The 12,123-nt window shown below is 44.5% G+C and overlaps 1 long non-coding RNA gene across 1 annotated transcript; it reads left to right on the forward strand.

Moving 5' to 3' along the window:
- The first annotated feature begins 3,222 nt into the window (after positions 1–3,222).
- On the forward strand, positions 3,223–3,734 carry LOC110351802 (uncharacterized). Its single transcript, XR_011806748.1, has 2 exons — positions 3,223–3,357; positions 3,454–3,734. It is a non-coding gene; the product is annotated as an uncharacterized lncRNA (long non-coding RNA).
- The last annotated feature ends 8,389 nt before the right edge of the window (positions 3,735–12,123 follow it).

Here is a 12,123-nt window from a genome sequence, read left to right on the forward strand (position 1 = left end):
GGACAATTTTAGAGAGATAGCTTGACAGGACAGAAACAAAGAAATACCTTGTTTAAACTTCCTTTGAAGTTTGCACTTTACTGTCTTGAACAGCCCAGTTCTAGCCACAAATATCTTAAATATTACTTGTCCTTGCCAGCCAGGATCTGGGGCTGGAAAACACAAGCCTGTGGCCCCTCTAACTCTCCCCAGTCTTTGGGACGGTTGAGGGTCCCAAATCCCCAGAAACCTCTTGAGAATGAGTTTTCTAAACCAGTGTTCAAGGCATCGAAACACGCAGCAAGATAACCCTTAATTTTCTTTAAAAATCAAATTCTTTTGACACAATGTAAGAACAGACTTGTAAAATCATTGTGATCATTGTGTTTTAAATAAAGAATTTGCACTTCAGGGAAGTACCAAAACCTGGTGTGCCTTTATATATATGTATATTTAATTCCTTGAGGTGGTTGAGTTTGTTCTTTTTTTCTTCCATGCATTTATTTTCTTATCTGGCTTGACCTCTTCTTATTTAAGAGAATCCTGGTCTTGTTGCATCTGCTGAGGAATGAATGCTCTGGCGCAGTAATGCTGCCTAATGCCTGTATCAAACACCTGAGGTGCATGAGGCTCCTGATCTGGAGACTATTTTAATCATAGTGTTGCTTTCACAATCATTTTAATAAACCATTAAGGGAGAGAATGAATCACTAGCAATGACTTATCGCACCCTCAGGAATCTGAAAAAAAAAAAAAAAAAAAAAAAAAAAACAACCCTAAAATGTTTCGTAATGCACAACATTTGTTTTAAATAAAAGGAAATCCTGCAATGGCAATACTGTGATTAAAATGCCACGAAAAGGCTTTAATAAACATCAGAGGCATTGTAGATATCTCTTGCTTTAATGACTGCTGATTAATTATCATATGGAGCTTATGCTGAATGTTATTTGGACAAATTAGAAATTCTGCCTCAGGCGGTCAGACACTGTGCTCGTGGTGGTGCACAAAATGGATCTGTGCTAAAGACTGACAGGGTCTGACTGGAAATGCCAAAAGCAAGCCAGAGCAACTGCAGCTGCTTGCTCTGTGAATCACCCCGGGGGCTCCAACTACAGGAGGAAGCTACAGGTTTGCAGTTGCCTGGCAGCACAACTGCACCAGTGAGTTGTGTGAGATTTATGTGGTGGGCACAGAGGACACATCTTAATTCTCGAGTCTCCTACATCTTTTGGGTAAGATTAGATGGTGGAGCTAAACATGCCTGCATCTGGTCCCTGGCATCTCCTCTGGAGAGACATACACAGCACACACATGTATTGCAGCAGTGCATCCCTTTGTGCACAAAGGCAACTCTCAAGCAGTACAAGAGCTCAGACAGAGAGACTTAGGGCAGTTTTTTTCTGAAAGACCTCGTGTGGGCTGTGCTATGCAGTTTTTATAGCTTTCCCTGAAGTTTATTTAGTTGTTAGTATTTTCTCTCCTAATTCTCCATGGCAATCTTGCTTTATGACACTACCTAAAGTTTTGCAAATTATTCAGAATAAAATAAATTCATGTGACAAATTTAAGGCTTAATCTTATATGTTGTGGATGCAACTTCCTTGTAAATATAGAGGCCCAAAGGCTATGATTGGTGTGTAGCCACGTAGCCCTTTCTCACTTACATAAAACATACACAAATCTCTAGTCTCACTTTGCAACCTATTCTTGAAATGTTTAGCTCTATGAATATCAACAGAAGATTTTCTCTTTTCTTACCATGCAGCTATAATAAGCAATAACCTTTAATGTTATTTTCAATGGGCAAAGTTCAAACTGCAGTTCTTCCCTCCCAAGTATTTTAGCAAAGGTTATTGTCTTACTGGGGCATGCTCCCCTGGCTGCCTCTCATCCGTAATCCCTCATTCTTAACAAAGAAAAATAAGCTCTTAACTCCTTCATGTACCAGAAGCCTTTGTTTAATCATTTTGTCGTATTTAGAATAGATCAGGAGAACAACGAAACTCTTTTCCCCCCTCTGTTATAATTTATATAATTCTATCACTGCACTTACCATTGACCAATATGCCTTTTTCTTCCCTTAGGACAGGGAGGTTTAGTCTCTGTGTGATGATCTCTTTTTCAGAGGGCAAAAATCAATCCCTTTTCAAAGAGCAGGTCACTATGAGGGCACATGGGCTATGTTTATGTTATAATACCTGTGTACCTTTTCCTTTTGTTTTTGGGATTTACAGCACAGTCAATATTTCTCCATTTTTAATGTTAAAGATCTGCTTACCCGTTTGTTGTAGTGCTCATGTACGAATAACAGATCTGACTGTAGCCCGATGTTGCACTTTCTATATGACACAAATGTCTCTCTTTAACAGAGATTCTCCCTAACCCCCAGTAAATTGCTCCCACCAGATGTCAGTGCTTCTGCCATGCCTAGGTGGGGGACAAAACTGAGCCCTGCTGTGGCAACCTTCTAGCTCATGGTGACCTTCCTCTGGGGCCCATGAATCACAGAATTTCTAGGTTGGAAGAGACCTCAAGATCATCAAGTCCAACCTCTGACCTAACACTAACAGTCCCCACATGCATACATGATGGTAGGTTTTGCATCCAAGACCTACCAGGCCTCTCACCTCTCCAAAAACCTGTTATTGGTTAGATAATGGTGCATCCCCTTCAGTGATTTTCACTCAAAAGTTTCAAATTGGGCAGGTGGAATATTCTGTTAGCCCAAAAGCTCGGAGAGTTGTTCTGCATTACCCTGCAGAGTGACAGATAGTGCTGCCTCCCTCCTTTATATTACCAAGAACAAGATAGTGTTGGCTGATAAACAACTGCAAACTACTTATCAGCTACTCAGCAAGGACTAGGGCCTTCTAAAGACCAAAGCTTTCCTCATATGAAAGCTTCAGAAGTCTTATGTAGAGACCTTCTTCAAACATCACCAGCACTTTGTGAGGCATTGCTGAAAACACCTCTTCAGTCTGTGCCTTGTCCCATTGCACTGTCCCAGCACAGCAGGGTAAGAACCTCTTCATGGCAAGCAACCTGTCCAATCCATCTCACCCTTGCTTTATGCCTGTGATATCCAATTGCCTTAATTAATTTAATTTGTCCCTGTGAAGGTTATTTGCCACTCACTGCAAGTTATCTTCAGGTGTACTGCAGGTGTACTCCAGTAATTTTCTGTTAATTACTTGTTTACTTATGTAATGCTGCTATAAAGGGAATAGGGGGGAAATCCCATTTAGGTACCTAAATAAAGGCCAGATGTTTGGCCAGATTTACCCTCACTAACTCCCATTTTCACAGTATTGATTCATTAAAGGCTTTGGCTGTTGCTACCATGAGCTGCTCGCTAAAATCTACATGCTTAATGAGGTAACTAAGAAAGTACTGAAGCATGTTGGCAGCCTATCTCAGATAGCATCATTCCCCTTCTCCCTCAGATACTCACCAAGGCTCACCTTGTCACAGGAATTGCTTGTTGCTGATGGAGAGAGATGAAGCACTGGTGGCTGTTTTATTCCAAGTACTCAGTGATGCCAACCTACTGTTGGCTCGTCACGCTGAATGGGCAGACCTGACAGCAGATCTGGCATTTGCACAATTATGGATGTAAAGAAATGAGAATGCTTGTCTGTATCAACAAACCTCGGAGTCTATTGTACGATCACTTTAGCTTTTAGCAGCACAGATGGATATAGAGCTGTTGACTACTGCCAGATACTCAAACAGAACCACGGATTCTGCTGGAGGATGTTTGGAAGATGTAAATGATCACACAGCAGCATCTGCTGCCACGTTGCAGGCCCTTGTGTGGCCCATGCGGAGTTGTGGAGACCCAGAGCTTTCTGTACAGCTGTGATCTGCTGGGCTGTGGTTGTACCACAACATGCAGCAGGGGAATAAGCCGTCCATGCTCTGCATTGACATGGAGCAGCAGATGAAAACCATACCAGACAGTGGGCTAAGATCAGCAATTAATGGGCAACAGCTGAACCTTGTACCTTTTCAGCAGACACAGTGGCAGCTTCATTATTATTATTATTTTTTTTACTGTTATCCATCGAGGTGTGATGCTGGGGGACCAGTATAACCATCTCTGGGGCAGGAGATAAGTGTTCAGACAAAATTTTATTGAAGACTAGGCAAGAGGCTGACTTCAGTAGTACGTGGTTCCTGGGGTATTCACGTCAGTGAAGGTGACTTGAGTGACTTCCGAAAATCTCTCCTGAAATGGCTTACAACCACCACTTGACCTACCTCACAATGTGCTAATCTGTGAAATATCGTTAGGGCTCTAAATGTGTTTGGATATATTTTTTTCTTTGACTAAAAATCTCTCCAGAGTAGCAAAATAAATGGAAAACTATTACTCTACAGCCGCATTTATCAGGTTAGCTCAGCAAATGTTTCCTCCAAAACTCCTCTTCCATGTGTCAAAAAGGAATAGAGATCCCTGTACCTGTAAGAAGCCAAGAAAAAAGATCAATGCTTTGAATATCTTACTTTTATACATTTCTGTAGCCTGTAGTGGTTATGCTTTGGTATTTGTTCACTGTCACTTTGTAATCTCAGGTTTATTCCATTAAAACATGTACTTTCCTCTTCTCAGAGGGAGCTACTGCTGTTTAGCCTCCGTTTTTTGATGGGATTTATTCAGGTAGGCACTGACCTTTCCTATACCCCCTATTGATTGTCTGGAATGGCTCAGCCTGACAAGGTGAAAATAGCTACAGTGTTTTATTGTTTCCAGTACTTGTTTATTTACCCCGTTATACAATACACTTATAGACTGGCTGGCTGATTGATTTATTGCTGCTTTGTACTGCTGCCGGCGTCCTTCTGGGCAGCAGGGCTGGGAAAGGACTTAGAGCAGCCGAAGGCTTATGCCAGTGTCCATGAATTAACAAGCTGCATGTAAGACATTTTAGTCAAAACCGTTCCTTGTAACCCATGGCTAACCATTTGCCCAGGGTTTGTGCTTGCAAATCTAAGCTCATGCGTGCTGTAAGACTGCCAGCTGGCAGTGCAGCGAGCTACTGCTGAGACAGGCTCGTGTCACAGGCAGCATAAACGAAACAGGGAAAGTGTGCTGTAAAACACAGTAAAAGAGCAGCTCCAACTTCTGTCACCACTACGTAACAAACTTTCAAAGAGCAAAGTGGACACATGACAAAATGATGCTTTCCTCCAGCATTGTTTGTTCCCAGGAACCTATAGCCAAACTGTGAGTGCAAAGTGCAACTGAGTGGGGAGACTTTTAGTCGCCCTGACAATCCAAGGTTAAGTCAGCTACGATGACCCAGAAGCCATGTCGTGGTTTTCACCTCTGCAGCAATCTCTGGAGATCTGTATCGTATGAGCAGCGCAAATCTTTTGACCAGAGGTGAGTGGAGGTGTGGTCTGGGCAGTCACAGGGCAATAGGTAAATGCTGTTGCCCAGCCACTGGAAGAGCAGGGACCATGTGGAACCATGGAGAAAGAAGCTAGGGAAGAGTTGGATTTGGGAGCTGGGGAGTGGGGAGCTCTGAGCTTAGAGATGCTTGTGCTACTTTGTCAGCAGCATGTCTTCTCGTGCTTTTAGGCAAGAAGTTATTACCTGATTGCTCAAGGAGGAATGAACTTCCTTCTGTTTAGTGACTCAGCATGATACTCTGTGATGTATGTATATGCACTGACCCATTACTTTTATCAGGCTCCTATAAATAAATGTTAATGACACAAAGTTGTGGATGGTGTGCCTGGTGGCACCCTGTTGCTCCTCTTGGCTGAAGCTATATATAAAGGTAATTAGTAGGGGGTAAAGTTGCCTCTAAAATCATTCTTAAAGAGACTGGTGATCTTAATGGCTGGGACCAGGAGCCTTGAAACACCCAAAAGATAAGTTTTCTCTGTTTCTCAGCCCATCAGGATAAGCTCTGGAAAACAGCATAGTACCACAGCAGAAGGACAGTGTCCTAGTGGAGGTGCTCAGTTCTGTCACAGAAAGGCCACATCATGGAGTCTGTGGAAGGAGCTGGTTTAGCATCACAGCTGAAACAGGGAAATTCAAGAAAGGACAATCCAAGAACAGGACTTCTGAGCAATGGAGAAGAAACCTTCTGGGATGATTGTGAGGGTCACTAAGAAAATTATGGATTCTTGAAAAAAAGGTCTGTGTTTAGGAAGAAGACTTAGATGGAGCAGAGGGTGGGTCGCTATTAGCAGAGTTAGTGGCAAATGGACAATCTATATCCAGAAGACCTGGAAGAACAGCAGAAAGTTCAGATGGAGAAGAGGGAGCTTCTGTCTGGAGAGGTGAACACAGTGGATGGCTCCATCTCTGAGAAATGGAGAAGCAATATGAAAGAACTAAGCAAAAGGGGATGAGGAGATATTAGGTGGGAATGATATCCTTTAATATTGGTCTATTTTGCACCATTGTTGGTATGGTCCAACCTTATTCAGTAGCAATTTGCCAAATAGCTCTAGGCCATCTAGCACTGATGGATGGGGAAGAGCAAATGATGTGATCTGCCTGGACTTGTGCAAAGCATTTGACACTGTCCTGCATGATATATTTATCTCTAAATTGGAGAGACAAGGATTTGACAGATGGACCACTTGGTGGGTAAGAAATTGGCTGGATGATGCACTCAAAGAGTTGTGGTTGATGGTTCAATGTCCAAGTGGAGATCAGTAACAAGCGATATTCCTCAGGGGTAAGTGTTGGGACCAGCGCTGTTTAATACCTATGTTGGTGACATGGACAATGGGATCAGGCATACCCTCAACAAGTTTGCTGATGACACCAAGCTGAGTGGTGTGGTCAACACACTGGAGAGAAGGGTTGTCATCCAGAGGGACCTTGGCAGGCCTGAGAGGAGAGCATGTGAGAACTTCATGAAGTTCAACAAGGCCAAGTGTAAGGTCCTCCACCTGGGCCAGGACAATCACAAGAACAAATACAGGGTGGGCAGAGAATGGATTGAGAGCAACCCTGAGAAGAAGGACCTGGTCATATTGGTTGAAAAGAAGTTTGACATGAGCTGGCAATGTGTGCTTGCAGCCCAGAAAGCCACCCATATCCTGGGCTGCATCAAAAGCAGTGAGGCCAGCAGGGTGAGGGAGGGGATTCTCCCCCTCTGCTCTTGTGAGACCCCACCTGGAGCCCTGCGTTCAGCTCTGGGGCCCCCAGCACAAGGAGGACAGGGAAGTATTAGAATGAGTCCAGAGGAGGGCCACAAAGATGATCAGAGAGCACCTCTCCTGTGAAGACAGGCTGAGGGAGCCGGGGTTGTTCAGCCTGGAGAAGAGAAGGCTCCGGGGAAACTCAAAGCATCCTTCTGGTACCTAAAGAGGCCGCCAGGAAAGCTGGGGAGGGATTCTTTGTCAGGGAGTAGTGCTAGGACAAGGGGTAATGGTTTTAAACTAAAAAGGTGTGGGTTTGGATTAGATGTTCAGAAGAAATTCTTTACTGAGAGGGTGGTGAGGCCCTGGCACAGGCTGCCCAGAGAAGCTGTGGATGCCCCATCCCTGGAGGTGCTCAAGGCCAGGCTGGATGGGGCTTTGGGCAACCTGGTGTGGTGGGAGGTGTCCCTGCCCATGGCAGGGGGTTGGAACTGGGTGATCTTTAAGGTCCCTTCCAACCCAATCCATCCTATGATTCTATGATCTTTCTCTCCCATTTTATGGATTTTTTTTTTTCCATAGCATGAATTAGACTATAATTTTTAATATATATAAAGAAGTCTCTATAAAATATAAAGAGCAGGTTATCACACCATTTTTTTGCAAAGAGTATTTGTAATATTACACTTCATATCTGAAACCCCACATTCCTCTTTCTCGCTAAACCAAATGCCCTTAAAAGAGTGAAATACACTGCTGACACTTCTAATAGAAACGATCTAGGACTCTTGCTCTGCATCACTGAGGGGATGCTGTCAATTTTCCTTCAACCTGAATCTGTAGCAGTGCATGCAATGCAGGTGATAAAGTGTTCATGGAGTTAGGCCCAGCTGGATTTAAGAATAAGTCGTCAGAATAGGCATAGCTTATGTACCAGAATCCCTGAGCATTACTATTTCCTGCATACTTCTGAACTTCTGGCTTTTCCTGTCAATATGGGTGCTAAAATTCATTGAACAAGCATGGGAACACCAACCAGCATTTGCAGTGCCACTTCCAGGCTTTCAACGCTTGGTGGCACCAACAATATAAAGAATCAGGGCCCTTCTCCAGCCTTCCCCAGTTCAAAGTGAGTTGTGATCCTGGGAGAGGTGAAGTGTTATCAGTTTATTTGTTTATAGTCTTGACACAGTAAATGTAAGAAAAACATTATCCTAGCAAGAGACCTCAAGTAATGGTAGGATTAGGAGCAGGTGAGGATATAAGATATGAAGACCTGTCTGAAAAGTTTGATTACTTCCACTGTGGAACCATTTCAGCCAAAAAAAAAGCCAGCCTCATCCATGATTAAGTCTTTTTTTATCTTGTTTTCATGAATAAATCCTCTCCTCAGGCACAGGAAAAAATAGGCAAGAAGTGGAGGAGAGGTAGGGCCAGCCACGGGCTCTGTGCTGGTGTTGTGCATGTCTCAGGGACTGCCGGAGCCAGGAGTGGTGCCTGCAGCTCCCCTGCTCACCCCACCATCAGCACACTGCCCGGTACACCAGCCGGGCAAGAGGCAGAGATCCTCCACCAGCAAGCTGCTCTTTCTCACACCTCATCCACCATGGGATGCTAAAGGTGTCTCCTTAGCAGATGAGACCACGCTCTTTAGAAAAAAATGCTCTGCATGCAATTTTGGAGGGGTCTTAGTGGCAGAAGTTTCTCAGTGCCAAACTGGAGGAAAGCCATTTGCTCGTTATTGATTTCTCATTGCTGACTGTGATAAATACGGAGAGTGTAGCAACGCAGAGCAGAAAGTCGTGGCAGAGTTGCCGCCTTCCAGAGTGCTTTGTATGCCTTCCTTAACATCTGTCAGTTGTGACCAATGCCACTGAATGCAGTTATCCAATAAGATGCCAAAGTGTCAGTATTTCATTAAAATATGCTTCAGGGAGTAGTTCAGTAAACTGCTTAGCATGCCAAATGCATAGTACGTGCCAACATATTTATCGTATAATGTTCTTAAGAGCTGCAAGCCGCTGTTCATTGGGAGTAATCAATTCCATTTCCATATGCAGTGGACCTTGAACCCTACACTGCGCTCACATTGCAACAATTTAATTTTTTCAAGGGACTGTCGGAATAAGTATATGTGATACCTCTTCCAGGAGCTTTGGCAGGAAGCGTTACTGATATTCCAGGCTAAAAAAGCCCCACAGATCCCTGCACAGTGTGGGAAGGATCTAAAAATACATAATAAAAGCATGATTAGTACAGCGTGTAACAAGGTGAGGAGTACATGCTGCCGAACAGAAATGAAGTCTTGACAATGCAAAAGCAACAAAGCCAAATAAAGCAATGCAGCTACAAGAGCATTAAGCTCAGCCTTACTCCAATATGAAATAAAGGACAGCAGCATTTCTGGTGGAGCTGAAAGAACCTACCCCAGTGACTCGTAATTAATGGTTCGAGGAGACCTTCAGTCCCCTGTCCAGCCTTTGGATTGCCTCATTAGACACTGTCAGTCTCCGGGACAAGCAAATCCCCTGTGTCGAAAAGTGCTGGCTTTCATTCTTGGGTTTATACACTCAGAGATGACCTTTCTTGTGTCTTGTCTCCCTTCTTTCCTTGCTGCCTGACTACACCAAAGCAGCCTGGCTTCTGAACTGCCTGGGGTGCTCATCTTTAGTTGGGATAAGGTGCTGCCCCGAGGCCAGCCAAGGGGGATCAGCACGTCCCCAAGGCCTCCACTTCCCTGGCAATGGGCTCCAGTGCCCCATTTCCCCCATCTCTTGCTGGAGGATGAACAGCAAGGATGACAGACAGACAGGATGTGCGCTATCATATATCCCTTTAAATCCTAAAATGCCACTCTGGCACTATAGCAACACTAACAGGCATCATCTGTTTCTTTATAGCCGGGAGGCTCACGGAGGCCCTACTGCAGCATTTTGCAGCTACAGTTAAACAATTCAAACCTAGAAATGAGTCTGAGGTGAAAAAAAAATTTAAAAATCTCATCTGTTACACCTCTGCTTCCAGCCCATGCTCCTGGGGGCTTTATTTCAGATCTCCGTGAGCTCCACAGAGAGCTTTACAACCTTGAAATTCAGGCTGTGTATTAGCATCCCAAAAGAGGATGTGGAAACCCAGCTCGAAGCTTCAAAAATTAATAGAATAGGACATGCAGGATGCAGCAGCACACAGAGGCTGGCAGAGATGTGTACACGTATGAACATCCTGATAAAGACAGACAAGGCTCTTCCCCCAGAGGGGTGTCTCCTCGGGGCGGCTTGTTGAGGGGAGGGTGTGGGGAGGAGTGGAGGGAAAGAGGGGAGGAAACACAGGAATAAATTCAAGCGTGCACAGAAAGAGCATGGAAATCCACAAATATACCCAGAGAGATAAAAGGTAACTGAAGCAAAGGGCTTTTAAAGATATGAGTCCCTCCTGCTCTGTCAGACAAATAAAGACTCAGGACCTGGACGAGACAGTTTCCTGCAGATGCTCACAGCGTTCGCTCTCTGTCCACATTCCCACCACCCAGGTTTGTGATCCTGACCCTACGTGCAGGCTCAGACCTCGACAGCTCGGGGAGAGCATCTGAGGGGTCAGCCATCGCCCCGTGCTAATCACAGCAGGAGAAACGGGACGAATAAACTCCTCTCCTCCTGCATTATGTAAATACTTCGGCTGAGCTGTGTCAGCTCTTCTGCAAGTGAGAGCTTGTGCTAATCGCTCGAGAGAGGATCCGACTGGCATGAGGAGCAGATCTGCTGCACAGAGGAGTGCACGGTCTTGTAGAGCTACTTTTCAGAGCAGAATCTCCAGGCTGGTTTTGTTTGCTTGTTTTTAATTTTATTTCCCCCTATGGCTTTGTGTCATATCTTTAATACAGAGGACATGACCAAGAGTCGATGCCTGGACAACGACAGGCTGCATCAGATAAGGCATACACTTGAAGGGCTCTGCTTTCTTCACACATATTGAAGGACCACAACGAGGCGTTGGTCACCCACTTCCTGGGCTGTTTGTAAGAGGGAAATTGGTGCTTGGCAGTTACATTTAACTGGTACATCTTGCTGTTAATTATAGAGCCTGTTAGGGCAATAGGTTGCGTATCATCATACTGCTTACTGGTGTAGCTATGAACCTGTATAACACTGTTCCCATGTCTTCAGTACAGTAACATATTCCTTTAACTCTCTTTCTATTCTTCCTCTCCTTCCTCTCCTTCCTTCCTTCCTTCCTTCCTTCCTTCCTTCCTTCCTTCCTTCCTTCCTTCCTTCCTTCCTTCCTTCCTTCCTTCCTTCCTTCCTTCCTTCCTTCCTTCCTTCCTTCCTTCCTTCCTTCCTTCCTTCCTTCCTTCCTTCCTTCCTTCCTTCCTTCCTTCCTTCCTTTCCTTCCTTCCTTCCTTCCTTCCTTTCTTCCTTCCCTCCCTCCCTCCCTCCATCTCTCCCTCCCTCCCTCCATCCCTCCATCCCTCCATCCCTCCCTTTCCTCCTTCCTTCATTTTTTCTTTCTCCCTTTCTTTCATCTTTCCTTCCCTCTTTTTTTCATGAGTTCCTACTGGAGTGACACCCAAAGGCTGCTGATATACTCTTTTCCCTTTTTATATTGCCTTCCCCACTAGCTACAGTTGCCAATGGGCTGTAGTGCAGTCAGAAAGGGAAGAACAATCGTGGTGCTGCTGGGAATGTCTCAGTTTTCTTGCTTCACCCCTCCAGAAACATGGGTCCCAGAAGAGAAGATGGGATCTAGGAACTCCTTTGAGCTTGTCACCTACAATGGGCAGGACTTGAAGATTTTGAGAATGTATAAAATTTGGTTTAAAAAAAAAAAAAAGGGGCCATGCTTTTACATAAAGATTTTGTGATGTGCCCCTCTCCCCCTGGCTTTCCTGCTGCTTTTTTTAATTAGTTTTGCTTCTACCCAGCAAGGAGAGTAATGAGAACCTCTTTCTTTCTGTTTGCTTTTTTTTTTTTTTTCCTTCCATATAATGCCTATTGTCAGCGCAGGAAACAAGTTGCTATACCCTTTTATCATATG

The sequence above is a fragment of the Anas platyrhynchos genome, chromosome 1 (genome assembly GCF_047663525.1).
Source record: "Anas platyrhynchos isolate ZD024472 breed Pekin duck chromosome 1, IASCAAS_PekinDuck_T2T, whole genome shotgun sequence".
Classification (NCBI taxonomy): Eukaryota; Metazoa; Chordata; class Aves; order Anseriformes; family Anatidae; genus Anas; species Anas platyrhynchos.